The sequence below is a fragment of the Rhynchophorus ferrugineus genome, unplaced genomic scaffold, assembly GCF_030347505.1.
Source record: "Rhynchophorus ferrugineus isolate W39M unplaced genomic scaffold, kcgeb_rfMv2 rfM1, whole genome shotgun sequence".
NCBI lineage: Eukaryota > Metazoa > Arthropoda > Insecta > Coleoptera > Curculionidae > Rhynchophorus > Rhynchophorus ferrugineus.
In genome coordinates, this window is record NW_027472580.1 from 13,252,188 (window position 1) to 13,267,133 (window position 14,946).

A 14,946-nucleotide genomic window follows, 5' to 3' on the forward strand; every position below is an offset into this window, starting at 1 on the left:
GATACATTATTAATTTTCAAAATATATTGTAGGCTACAAACTTTTTCCAATATAGCATGTAATTAAATAACTAGACAAGAAAAAAATGTTGATGAAATTGTTGAAATAAAATTTATTCATTTGATTTAATTATGTAATGGATCAAAATTTATCATGCAGCTAATGTATTTTGTACATATAGGAAAGAAGCAAGACCGACTTTTTTATATATAAAAACAAATTAATATAATTGTATAGATATGAACATGTCGCTATATAAGTGCTATATTATTATATGGTCAATTTGAAATTAAGTATATTAATATTGTTTTAATAAAAGCAATCTGTTCTTCCACTAGCACCACAACCAAAACGTTATATATCGGTTCCATGGTGTAATGGTTAGCACTCTGGACTCTGAATCCAGCGATCCGAGTTCAAATCTCGGTGGAACCTACTAACTTTTTTTTTTAATTCTTAAATTAGTGATCGTTATGATATTAGTCAGTTGTTTGTTTTGAAACAGATTTTAGTGAAAATGAACTAAATTCTATTATATTATTGAAAGTGTAAAATTAATAAATATTATTTTTTATGTACAATTAGAAATAATTAATTTATTGTTATCAAGTATTAATATAATTTAAAATTATAATATAAATATATTTATAAAATATGACAAATTTATATAACAGGTTATCAAATAAATACATTTGTAAACAACAGGTTCCATGGTGTAATGGTTAGCACTCTGGACTTTGAATCCAGCGATCCGAGTTCAAATCTCGGTGGAACCTTCTTTTTTTTAATTTCTCCCATACATGATACAGTGAATATGTATTAATGAAGTCAATATAAAAATTAATTTATTAGTATTAATAATTTATGTAAACCTTCTAATATATTTATTTGCCACAAATATTCTTATATAAATTAAAAAATTTTATATAAATTTATTATATAAATTATAAATTAAAATATATTATTTGGCGTTAATGTCAATTATGCTAGATATAAAAAAGTTTAAAGTACATTAAGTTAGAACAATTTTGAAATGCATGTTTGACAAGTTATTCCAAAATAAGATAAGAGAAGAAAATGAGAAGAATTTTTTTATAGTTTTGTGTTTGTAGCGAGTAACACTAATTATCAATAACAAGAAATTATGGGCATCATAATGTTCAATGAGGATATGAAGAGGAAATTTCTGGCATAGAAAGGAAGAAACAGATTTAAGATCATAAAAATGACTTCATTATATTATTAATATAAAATGTCGCAACTTTAAATACTTATTCCAACTATTCTCGAATTTATGACCTTATTTATATAGTATTATGTTGCTTTCAAAGAATATTTTAGACAATTTGAACAAGATGATTTTTAAACAGATATAAACAAAACATAAATCTTGAACATCACTGAAAATTAAGAAAATTTGAAATTAGTGGATTTATAAACATGAATTTGTTTTCATGACCACATACGACACGTTCTTTCTATATTAATCGGCTTAGTGAAAAGTTTGCCTCCCTTTTTGAGGAAAATGGTGACACTGGAGGCGTCAAATTTGCACGGTTAAAGTTTTTTGGCTTAAAATTTTGATATAATATGAGCTACAAATAAGTAATAAATTGCAAAAAAACGAGAATTATTACGCTCAAATCAAGCAACCAGGAATAGCCGTCAGGTCGGTGACACATTTTTTATTAATCTTTGTGAGTCCACAATCTGCCCTATTGGCAATAAGTATTTCTTATGTCTATATTATATATACAAGGCATGTAGAAAATCACTTCATTAAGCAATCTTCTGTACAAAAAATATTATCTTAATTAATTAGTCTTATTCTAAAGCTTATTCTAAAGTCTACATATGTCCAGTAATCAGATCAGTTGGTTTTAAACGTTTTAGTCTACGCTCTTCACTATCACGTCGCATATTTAGCTGATTAGCGAGTACATTGTGATGCACTGACACTCTTTCGAAGTACTTCACACAAACACGTTGAATTACACTCGTTATAGGTTCTAGAGGAATATCGCGTTGTATCACTTTATTTGAAATATAGTACGGAGCATTAACAATGGCACGCAACACCTTATTTTGGAACCGTTGAATGATTGATATATTAGATTTGCTAGCGGTACCCCATAGTTGGATTCCATATGTCCAAATGGGGTTGAGTATAGACTCATACAACAATACCTTGTTATCTAATGATAACTTGGATTTGCGCCCGATGAGCCAATACATTTGGTATAATTTTAGTCCCAGTTGTTTCCGTTTAGAGAGTATGTGCTTCTTCCAGGTTAAGCGTTGATCTAAGTGCATACCAATATATTTAACATGCTCTGCTTGAGGGAGTTGACGATGATTGATATTCACTGGTGGATATGTTATTCTATGCAGGGTAAACGTTATATGCGTGGATTTTGTTTCATTGGCTTTAATGCGCCATGTCTTCAACCATAATTGTATTTGCTCCATGTGGGTTTGTAGGCTTATTGATGCTGTGACTGGATCTTCATGGGATGCTAGGATTACTGTATCGTCTGCATATGTTGCCACAGTAGTTATTTTTGTTGTGGGCAGATCAGCCGTATACAGAAGATACACTGCTGGACCCAGTACACTACCTTGCGGAACTCCTGAATATATGGGATTTAATTCGGTATGTTCATCGTCTTGATTTACAATAAAATGTCTGTCAGTGAGATACGATTTTAGTAACTGATGACAGAGTGAGGGTGACACAAAATAAATAAACAAATATTTTGTTTTCATTGACAAAATCATAAGTTTTATATTAGGAAGAATATTTAGACGTAAAGTGAATGTATTAAAACAATATTAGACGAGTTTATTTAATTTTTAGCAGTGTTGTTTAAGATTATGTGTTACTTTCGATTATTCCCGTATAGTTGGGACTAGTTTACAAAAATTGTTTAATTTTACATTTCTTGTAAAGAGAACAAGTCAATGTGTCTACTTTATCGGAAGGTATATACAGCTGTAAAAAAATCCAACATATGCGAAAATATCATGCTAACATAGATGCAACAAAATTCTGCTCCTTACATCATCTGTCTTCTTTATTTACAAAGTATTTAGATTTTTGCAAGCAGCTTTTGATTTAATTTGATATCTGGTAAAATAAACAATTATAAAAAAGCTTCGTACAATTTTCGTTCTTCATTTGTTGGCCAGTTTTTATTATTTTAATATACCTAGTATATTAAAAAAACAAAAAAAAAATATGTGATAATCTTTATTTTGGAAATAAAAGGAATTTTTCTTCTAAATCCAACGATATATAATGTTCGCAAAGATTTGATGACCTATATTTATCTCCAGAGATTTTTACTTGTGTATGTATCACGGTACATATTACAAAAAAGAGCTTTTTTTACTCCTCTAAGGTCAAACCAATATAATCTAAGTTTTGAAAAGTCAATAGTTCAATAATTGTAGATACATTTCCTTAATATACATTTTATATATACATCTTCTTATATATATATATATATATATATATATATATATATATATATATATATATATATATATATATATATATATATATATATATATTCTCTGTTTTAATATATAGTTTTAACATGTATTACATTCATTAATTACTCCATATTTATGTTTGTAACATAAAAGTTAAAGAAAAAACATGTATAAATATACATACTTATGTATATTTGAAGCTCAAGAGTTATTATGATTTTGTAATTATTTACTATACTTTTTTAAAATTATTCGGTGGTATAATAATTTAAACTTATCGGTGCTTTGTTTAAATCTAATTTAAAAAACGTTGACTCTTAATAATAATTTTAATATGCAGGCATACATTTAATATTATATATCAAATATATTTCTAATTTTATAGTGAACATATTGTCACATCTGCTTAGTAACTTACCATATTTAATGTTTCTCTTTACTCTGTTATGTGATATACATGATTAACTTAATCAATCTTGGTCGAATTTCGATCACTAGGTGGTCACTATATACTAGTCTACTTTATAATTCATAACTAATATTCACAATAATCGGTTTTTTAACTTTTGGTTATTAGCTGTATTCAGACGCCATATGATATCAACAAGTGTTTTGGCGTGAATCTAAATCTTAAAATAGAAAAATGCGTTTTCCTCATGATAACATTTATTTTATGTAGAAATATATTAAAAAATAGTAAATACATGGAAATATTCTTGAGTAGTTTTTGGCTCTACAGTAAATATTGCTCGACAAGGTGTTTCGGAATACTTACAGATGGAAATAAAAGAACTGTTAAAAGTTGCGTAATTAGGAATGAATGTTTATAGACATTTTATAAAGTATATTGAGAAAAAAAAATCCAAAATGGTAAAATATTTGGTAATGTTTATTTTGGCAAAAAAATGGCATCGTTCCTCGAAACCCAATAGTAAAGTGGTTCATAATTTTCGCAAAAATTTGCAGGCTGCAATATTTTAGAAAATACGGTAGTATTAATAAAAAAATTCGCAGATTAGTTCTGGCCGATATTTCTCTTTGGAATACCTGAATATGAATCACGGTACACATAACCAAACAAAGAGAGAAGCCAGCGAGTCATAAAAATCTGAATTATCTTAACGGTAAGCTACCAGCAAGATTAAGAACATATTTAACCCTTGTTATTATTCCACCAAATATTTTAGTATACTTTCTATTGGTCGTCCTTTTGTTCTTCTAAGCTCAAACCAATATAAACACGAAATTTTTATTATCAACTATTTCGGTTTTTTTTGCCAGTTCTTTGTCCGGCATTTTTTACTGTCGCTGGCACAAACCGTAAAAAACTACCGAACGTCAAAGAATAACAAAAAAAGTACGTTTTTTAAATACCCTTTAAAGTAATAAACCAATAAAGTCAATACTTTTTTCGCCATCCTTTCCTGATTTAAGGGTTACATTTTTAAGGGGTTAATTGAAGCCTTTCTTCTACAGGCGGTTTTCTTCTAACCGGGTACCGACTAAAAACAGACTCAGGTAGATGGTTAAAAAATGAGAAAAACTGTAAAAAGTCCCTCGGGTCGGTATTAAAAATGACCGAAATTAGGTTATAGTTGAGGTTTGTTAATATTTTTTATCATCCCAAAATAGAGTAGTGGGTATTGGGTAGTAAAAAGGTTGGGTTTATTCAGTCTTCAGTAGGTCAAGTAGAGTTTCACTTTTTTCCCAACAGATGGCTGTAAACATTAATAATTTCTTATATATATAATATATTCTTATATATTCTTGATAGAGATGCTATATATATATATATATATATATATATATATATATATATATATATATATATTAATATGTATTTATATTAATATATATATATGCCCGTAATGCTATAAAAATTATTGTTAAAATTATTAGATAATATAAAATGAGAGTTAAAATAGGTATTACGTTTCTATACGTAATATAGAATATAGGAGATTCTAATAGTCTAATATTCTAATATTCTAAGATACTAATATATAATTAGAATCTAAGAATATTAGAATCTCCTAATAGGAAAAATATGTGTGACCTAAAGAAAGACCTAAAGAAAGTGACCTGTTAATTAAATTATATCAATTACTAAGTAAATAAAATTGATCGAACCATCCAGAAATCTTATAAAATTCAATTATTTCTAAAATAAATGAAATAAATAAAATTCGGTGTCTAGTATAAAAATTAACACATCTTTAATTATTACTAAAAGAGTATAGCTACGAAATCAAATTGGAATATTCGTGACATAATTTGATATCTAACACTTACAAATGTGAGTGAAAATGCGACTATGCTAAAAATAACAACAAAAAATATTAGAGCCGGCTTGGTGGCGCAGTGGTAAAGCCAAGAGGACGGTCCTCCTACTGTTGGGATAGCCGCGGGTTCGAATCCTGCTGGGGCATGGTCGTAAATTTATGTTTGTGATTGTTTAATATTTGTGATTGTCCTAGGCAAGAGTGTAAAATCCGACAAGGTAAATGATCGCAGTCACGCCAGTAACCAGGCTGGGTAAGACCGGATGTCTTCTGGGATGATTTCTAAGTTGGTCACTCGCCAGTCGGTAGACATAATGCCGAGAACAGTGGTTCGGAGCCCACGTTAAATAGTAGGTTAAAATTCTTACAATTATTTATCTCCAATAGAAGTTTAATATACAAATTATATAGAAATTCAACACTATTAAAGTATATCAAAATAAGATGTAAGGACGATTAGAATGCCCCATAGTATGTCGGTATTAACCAAATACGCTACATCGAAAGACGGGGGTACCATTTGTATTTAAATTCTCAAAATCATTGACCGGGAAGATAATAAAAGGAACTATCATCAATAATATGTTAATTTATCCATTCCGATCATGTTAACCAAGGTTTTGAAGATATAAGATATATGATCTTAATGTAGTAAAGTCTTAGCTTTACATATTAATTATAAATCAAATACTAAAATAATTATACATAATGTTGTACTAATTCAGAATTTTATTACAACCAAAGTAATAAATTTAAACAATAATTATCTGTCTAATAAAACATTTGGCTTGTTATTTTTCATAATTATTAAACAATAAATTTTATATTAAATTTTGAGGATTGTGAGAATACTAAACACGAATAGTAAAGATAAATTTATGCGAATTTTGTTGGGAAAATACGGGTTCTTGGAATATAATTAAAATTGGCCAGTAAAATCAACATTTTTTCTATTGCGGTTTACTTTCTTAATATCCTTTTTACCGGTTTATAAATTTATTTGTTGGCATTTAATGACGACAACCATTGTTACCTTTTAATTATACTTTGAAATTTAGTAAGTTGTTTGGGCTCTCTTAATAGCCTTCTGAAACTGAACTATGTGTATAATTTATTGCAGTATTGTTATTGTTATTGATCTCTGGCATTTTTCATAACTTTATTGACCAAGTTATATTAGTTCAATGAGAAAATTAACGTTCTTGTGTCTATTTCACAATTAAGTTATAAAATAGTAATTATAAAATAGATCATAATTTTTAGGCATAAGTTACCTACGCTATAAATGGAAATAGCTTTCTTTTTGTTGCATAATCTGGAATATCGTTGCTATTTTTATTAGAGTAGGTCATATTTGCCCGTTTCAGTTAGTGTCAGTCAGTTTATTTAATTTTACAGTATTTCCCAATTCATAATTTAATTAGACTGTTTAAGGTATCCTTAAAAGTAATTCTTTTACATTATACTAGTTTGCTATTACTGCAGCAGTCCATAATAATTCTATTTGTATTACTGATATATTACATTTTAGATTATAATCAGCACTTAACTAATAACAAATAATAACTAATAGTAACTAATAATAATAAATAGTAACTAATAATAACTAATAGTAACTAATAATAACTAATAATAACTAATAATAACTAATAATAACTAATAATAACTAATAATAACTAATAATAACTAATAATAACTAATAATAACTCATGATAACTAATAATAACTCATAATAACTAATAATAACTCATGATAACTAATAATAACTAATAATATCTAACAATAACTAATAATAACTAATAATATCTAATAATAACTAATAATAACTAATAATAACTAATAATAACTAATAATAACTAATAATAACTAATAATAACTAATAATAACTAATAATAACTAATAATAACTAATAATAACTAATAATAAATAATATTAATAATAACAAATAATATCAACTAATAACCAATAATCTCGCTCTATTTATATTTCAATTTAACTGTTGAATATGGCTGATGTATTGATGTGTTAAGGACGTAAGTTAAGTAATGCGACATTGTTATTATTATTCACTTATGCAATATTTTGGCTTTTCTTTATGGGTCCTATTTTTATAATATGAAACGTTACTTGGGGTTAATTTGACACGCATATATTTCGGTAATATTTTTATTTATCTTTCAGTGGTTTTTTTTCATTGATGTGTATTTTAATAACCAAATAATGAAAAAATCATTACATAGATAAAATGGTAAACCGGCCGAATAAGTTGGATCTTATATGCCTATTTCGCTGCTACCTGCGATATCAAAATTATACAATGCCGGCTTGGTTGGCGCAGGGGTAAAGGCGACAGGACAATCCTCCTGCAGATGCTATAGTCGTAGGTTCAAATCCTGCTAAATTAGGGTCCTAAACTAGGGACATGGTCGTAAATTTATGTTTGTGATTGTTTAACATTTGCGATTGTGCTTAGGCAAGAGTGCATAATCGGGCAAGGAAAATGATCCAAGTAACGCCAGTAACCAGGCTGGACAAGACTGGATATCTTCTAAGATGATTTCTAAGTTGGTCAATAATATTTCACAGTCGGTAGGCCTAATGCCGAGGACCGTGATTCGAAGTCCACATAAACCCTCGTTATCGAAAAGGACACTTTTTAAAATATAAAATGTAGGTATTTATCTTCCAATTCAAAATTGCCTGTCGACATTTTGTGATACAAAGTTGCCAGCAGCAACGGCGAAGAATCTACTGTATAATTGTTAGAGCTGGCAGCGCATCGGTCGGAACTTAAAAGTATTTGTTCAAATATTTTGGGTCGCTGATCCGACGGCTATTCCTAGTTGCTTGATTTCGGCGTATTCCTTTTCATCTTTTCAATTCATTGAGAATTCATTCTCGCTATAAGCTTTAACTGTACCAAATTTGACGTCTCCAGATGCAATAAAATAATTACACTTAATACTGTACCAATTTAGAAATTTATTTGATCCTAAACCATTAAAGTTCAACAGAAATGACATAAAAATACGTCTAAAAAATATTTGATTTGTTAATTTTCTTTGCTTTTAAACAATAATATTTAAATAAATTACATAGATTATTGTTTTTTCAAGGAATTTTTTTTTGAGGATTAAATATTTTTAATTCTTTTTTTTGCAATACCAAACACGAATCACTACATAGTATAAAACAAAGTCGCCTTTTCTGTCCCTATATCCCTATGTGCGCTTAAATCTTTAAAACTACGCAACGGATTTTGATGCGGTTTTTTTCAATAGATAGAGTGATTCAAGAGGAAGGTTTATATGTATAATACATGCATAATATACTAAGGCAACATTGCTAATTTTAGAGGTTTCTAACGTGATGTCGTAAATTAACCTATTTTTTAGGCTTATTTAGCAATTAGCAAAAACGCTGCCTAACCCTACGAGTTAGATCAAATTAATGTATTACAGTATTGTACACCATAAAAAGGTCTACAAAAAAGTCCGCGATGGTATATGTTTATCTTTTAGGGATAACCCACATTAACCATTTTTATTGTTTACTTTTTACGTGAGAAAATGGCTTATTTACGAAGCTATTTTAAGCAATACGGCATTAATCCTTATCGAATTAAGTACCTTAAATACAGTGTGCAATTAATATAGATCAATATGGTTCCTTACAGCATGTAAATTAAACAAATATTTTCGGAGATATTACAAATTTAAAATTTGCGTTTAAAAATGTGTAATGCAATAAAAATTGTATGAATTTAGATATTCCAAAGATAGCAGGAAATCTTCATAGTAAGTATAGGGGAAGAGGAATTGTTTTACTCCAAATTTAATGCGTGCAGGCCAAGGGCAGTAATGAATGAACCAAAAATACTGGATCGATTTTAATCATGGTTTCATTGAGTGACATAGGCATATATATTTTATGCCCGTGCAAAGTCGGAGCGGGCCGCTATGTTTTTATATACAACGTTCATATTTTTTCTGTAGTGTATTTAATTTAGTATCAGCATTGCACCCGTGCGAAGCCGGGGCGGGTCGCTAGTTTTATAATATAATCAGTACTTATCCGTTTCAAGATTAAGATATTGTATAAACTATTATAAGAATTATCTTAAGTATTAAATTATTGTATTAGCGTTAGGTATAAGCATTAATAAATAATATATTAGAACACAGTAATAGCTTAAACAATAATACTTATTATATTACACTATGGTCTCAATTAATATTTAATTGGAGCTTGCTTATACAAACAGAATATTCTGTTTTCTCGGTGTAATTGTTGAGTAGCCAGAGAGACAGGTAGACAGATGCATTGATGTTTATTTGTTGAGCCAAGTTAGGTAATGCGACTTTGATCTTATTATTCCGTTGTGCAACATTGCGGCTTTACTTTATGGCCCCTATTCATTTTATAATATGAAGCATTACTTGGAGACTAATTCGCCACACTTCTATGTTATTATTCACTTCACTTCCATCTTTTATTTGTCTTTAGAGGGTTCTTGTTAACATTGATATGTATTTAAGTATTTAATAATTGAAATACATTAAATATATAGTTTATTTTTATATATTTTGTTAATATCTTAGAATTTCATGTAATTACTACTGGGAATTAAACTTTTCCAAATTCAATGTTATATTAGCTTATTTCATATTTTTCTTTTGATTAACTTTTATACTCCTCTTTATACTAATAATAGTTTATTTAGGGATTATAACAGACGACCCTCAGTAAAAGCTTGGTTAGCGACGTATTTGAATTAATTAGTTGGTTCGATGTTGTGTTGTTGGTACGATGGATATGAAGATGTAATTGGTTTAATTTGCTTATTCTACAACCTATTTTTATATTTAGTGAACAAATCACTACATAGTATAAAACAAAGTCGCCTTTTCTGTCCCTATATCTCTATGTGCGCTTAAATCTTTAAAACTACGCAACGGATTTTGATGCGGTTTTTTTCAATAGATAGAGCGATTCAAGAGAAGAAGAAGAAGGTTTATATGTATAATATATGCATAATATACTAAGGCAACATTGCTAATTTTAGAGGTTTCTAACGTGATGTCGTAAATTAACCTATTTTTTTAGGCTTATTTAGCAATTAGCAAAAACGCTGCCTAACCCTACGAGTTAGATCAAATTAATGTACTACAGTACTGTACACCATAAAAAGGTCTACAAAAAAGTCCGCGATGGTATATGTTTATCTTTTAGGGATAACCCACATTAACCATTTTTATTGTTTACTTTTTACGTGAGAAAATGGCTTATTTACGAAGCTATTTTAAGCAATACGGCATTAATCCTTATCGAATTAAGTACCTTAAATACAGTGTGCAATTAATATAGATCAATATGGTTCCTTATAGCATGTAAATTAAACAAATATTTTCGGAGATATTACAAATTTAAAATTTGCGTTTAAAAATGTGTAAAAATTGTATGAATTTAGATATTCCAAAGATAGCAGGAAATCTTCATAGTAAGTATAGGGGAAGAGGAATTGTTTTACTCCAAATTTAATGCGTGCAGACCAAGGGCAGTAATGAATGAACCAAAAATACTGGATCGATTTTAATCATGTTTTCATTGAGTGACATAGGCATATATATTTTATGCCCGTGCAAAGTCGGAGCGGGCCGCTATGTTTTTATATACAACGTTCATATTTTTTCTGTAGTGTATTTAATTTAGTATCAGCATTGCACCCATGCGAAGCCGGGGCGGGTCGCTAGTATTTCATATTTTTCTTTTGATTAACTTTTATACTCCTCTTTATACTAATAATAGTTTATTTAGGGATTATAACAGACGACCCTGAGTAAAAGCTTGGTTAGTGACGTATTTGAATTAATTAGTTGGTTCGATGTTGTGTTGTTGATACGATGGATATGAAGATGTAATTGGTTTAATTTGCTTATTCTACAACCTATTTTTATATTTAGTGAACAAATGATATTATAAAGCTACGCTAGGCTGTATTTATGTTTGATTATTGGTTAATGAATTTATATTAGGTGCTCGCGTGTATTTTGATCAGCGATATCTATTAGTAAATATGTGAAGTATCATAAACTAACTGTCCATTTAATATTATTGGGTTATATGGTGTATACAGATGGTTGTCATGAAACAATCAAAATAGCGTTTTTGACGTTAATTAATTTTGGCGTTTGATTTGTAGAAATCTATTGTCCAAGCTTATTAAACACATTTGGAACTTATGGTCTCTGTGTCAACGATGTAAATGTAGTGATTTTGATGTCATTGACAAATAATGGCTTGGAGGATAAAAGGAATTTGAAGCCAATGAACTGAAGGACGTATTAGATGAAGAGTCCCCATTTTTCACATAGCTTAGCAACTAATCAATGAACCAATTCGCGAACAAAACTTTTAGTTGACTTTAGTATCGTTCTATAAACGCAGTATCGTCATATTGCCAGAAAGTTATGGAAAAGTTAGAGAAAATGCACGAAAGCATTCTGTTTAACATATATTGTACTAATTTTTCTCAGTAAATACCTTTTTAAAGTGCCTTTTTTGATAAATTTAGCTGGCAACACAGTAATTTACTTTTCTGTGCTTTCTTGAAGTTTCAGCGTTTTAGCAACTCAATGCGTATAATATTCTGCGAAAATACCAGAGAAAGTTCCTACCACTATTATATCAAGTCATAAATTCTTATTGAAAAACCCTTTTTTTCTGAGTTTTTACAATCTTAGGTAAAAAACCGTAACTGTTGCCAAAAAATGAAGAAAACTGACGTAAAATTACCGTTGGTTCGCCAGTGGGTCAAAAAGCGCTTTACAGTTATAGCGGTTGGCTCTTTTTTATCGTTTTTTTTGCTCCGATATTTTTTTACGGCAGACTCGTCAATCTTAAGCAATTTTTTGTCACTGTACCCTCCATTTTTTTGGCACACAATGCGCTTTATGGAGATCCCAATAAAAAAACTAAAAGATTTATCGGAATCCGAAAAAAGTTTGCTAATTTTACGTCAGGTTAAAAAATGAAGACGTAACCAGACTCGGACACATTTCCTTTTATTTTCTCATCAAAATTACCACCAGTTATGGTTCATCAAAAATTCCTTTTTTGCTTTTTTGAAAAAAATGTTAACAAACCTCTACAATGTTTTTACTGGTTATGCATTTTTTTGTAGACTTTTCAACTAGACGGCCGTTGACTAAATTTTCATTTACGTTAGCATTTGTTCTGATGCAATTTGTAACATTAATTGAAACGGTTTTCAATTTTTAAAATATAACTTTATCATAGCATATTGTTCAAATGCAAACGAAATAAAAGCCTATAGACCTACATCACTGCTGCCAATAATAACTAAGGTTTTTGAAAACTCCTGTTGAAAAGAATAAAACCGATCATAGAGAGAAAAAACCTAATACGAATATACCAGTTTGGGTTTATTAACAAGCAGTCAACAATTGACCAGGTCCACAGAATAAGCCTACGAGAGTAAAAAAGTATGCTCAGCTATATTTTTCATGGCAAGCCTTCGATAAGGTTAGGTATGAAGGCCTTGTTCATACACCACAGAAAATGCTACCAAAACAACACACCGAACTATTAAAATCATACATTACAGCCAGAATGTTTAGAATCAAACAAGAAGAAGCTTTTACGATGTCTACAGTTGATTATGATACTGCGATTATAGCTGTCGGAGACAATAGTGAAAAAGTCTCACGAAAATTACAATAGGCAAACATTTTTATTATAAGTTAAGATTAAGACTAAGTTAAAACATAAGGATTTCTGTAGCTATATGGTACATTTAGTATTTAAGTTATTCAATAATTACCAGTAACAACGCACTAATAAAAAAACTTTTATTATTTGTGCTATTCAACAACAAACTAGCTAGTGAGGAAGTCTTATCCAGAGTGATTGCTAGCGTAATGAAATTATTTCTTGTTCAATTTTACGCTCTTTTTACATAGTTTTCATCAGCTTGTGTTTGTGTTTGCCTATTCTAATAAATTATAACCTGAAATATCTATTCCAAAGAATTACCAGAATAATGCGATTCTATAAACGACGACGACTTTAGGTAAAAAACTGTAACTGTTCGCAAAAAAATTGACGTAAAATTGTAATTGTTAGTATCTGAACCTAACGGTGATTTACAGCTATTACATCGTATTTTTTAACAGTTTTTATGATATTTTTTTGGGATAGCCGATACTCAATTTTAAGCAATTTTTTGTAAGAACACGCCTGGTTTTTTAAAACCGTATTTTTTTATTCAATAGACAACAATAAAAAAGAAACGCTCGCTCGCAAAGTTTGCCAATTTTGGGTCGGGTAATAAAACTTTTAAAAAACAAATTACGGGAACCATTTTTTTTAGGTAAAAGGGATATTTTTAACGGATAACCAGTAATGTCTAAAATATCGGACTAACCGATATTCTGATATATATATATATATATATATATATATATATATATATATAAATATATATATATATATATATTTCTGATCTATATATGAAATATTTAAAAATATATATATCTTTATATGTATATATTGAAGCCCTACTGAGCTATGTTACGACTCATATGTCAGAACAAGTAGTAATTTGAAAAAACAGAAGGTCTTGAGAACACTGCGAGTGCATTTCCCATTTTCATGTTTACTTGTAGTAATTTCACCCGTTTTGCAACGTGTGGTCGAGCGTTATCTTGCTGAAGAATAACATTGTGTTGTCTTTGCTCGTATTCCGGTTGTTTTTAGCGCACTGTTGATGCATGATCAGGTAATTTTATAGCTATGGATTTTGCTGTTGAAGAAACATTTTACCAAAAAATATTGGCGATTGGGAATGAATTTTTGTATTACTCTCAACAATTATCCATATTTCTTATGAATTTTGCACGGATATATCGTGGAGTACTAAATTCTCGTCTTAATTTTTTTTGCGGTCTAGATCGCTGTTCATCTTCGATGTCAAAATCGCCACTTTTAAAACATCTGTTCATCTATAAAAACTAGTATTCATATGTTGAAATCGATGTAGTTTGATGCACAAAGCGTTCGATGACCTTCAACCACCTTTTTCATAAAAAGGAAGTAAAAAGTAGAACTTCCAGCAAATGCGAATTACACGATATAAATTAAGATATTT

At 29.2% G+C, this 14,946-nt stretch overlaps 2 non-coding genes across 2 annotated transcripts; both read left to right on the plus strand.

Annotated features, from left to right (window-relative positions):
* The first annotated feature begins 363 nt into the window (after positions 1–363).
* Positions 364–435, plus strand: TRNAQ-CUG (transfer RNA glutamine (anticodon CUG)). Its single transcript has one exon. It is a non-coding gene; the product is annotated as a tRNA-Gln (tRNA).
* Positions 436–704: 269 nt separating this feature from the next.
* Positions 705–776, plus strand: TRNAQ-UUG (transfer RNA glutamine (anticodon UUG)). Its single transcript has one exon. It is a non-coding gene; the product is annotated as a tRNA-Gln (tRNA).
* The last annotated feature ends 14,170 nt before the right edge of the window (positions 777–14,946 follow it).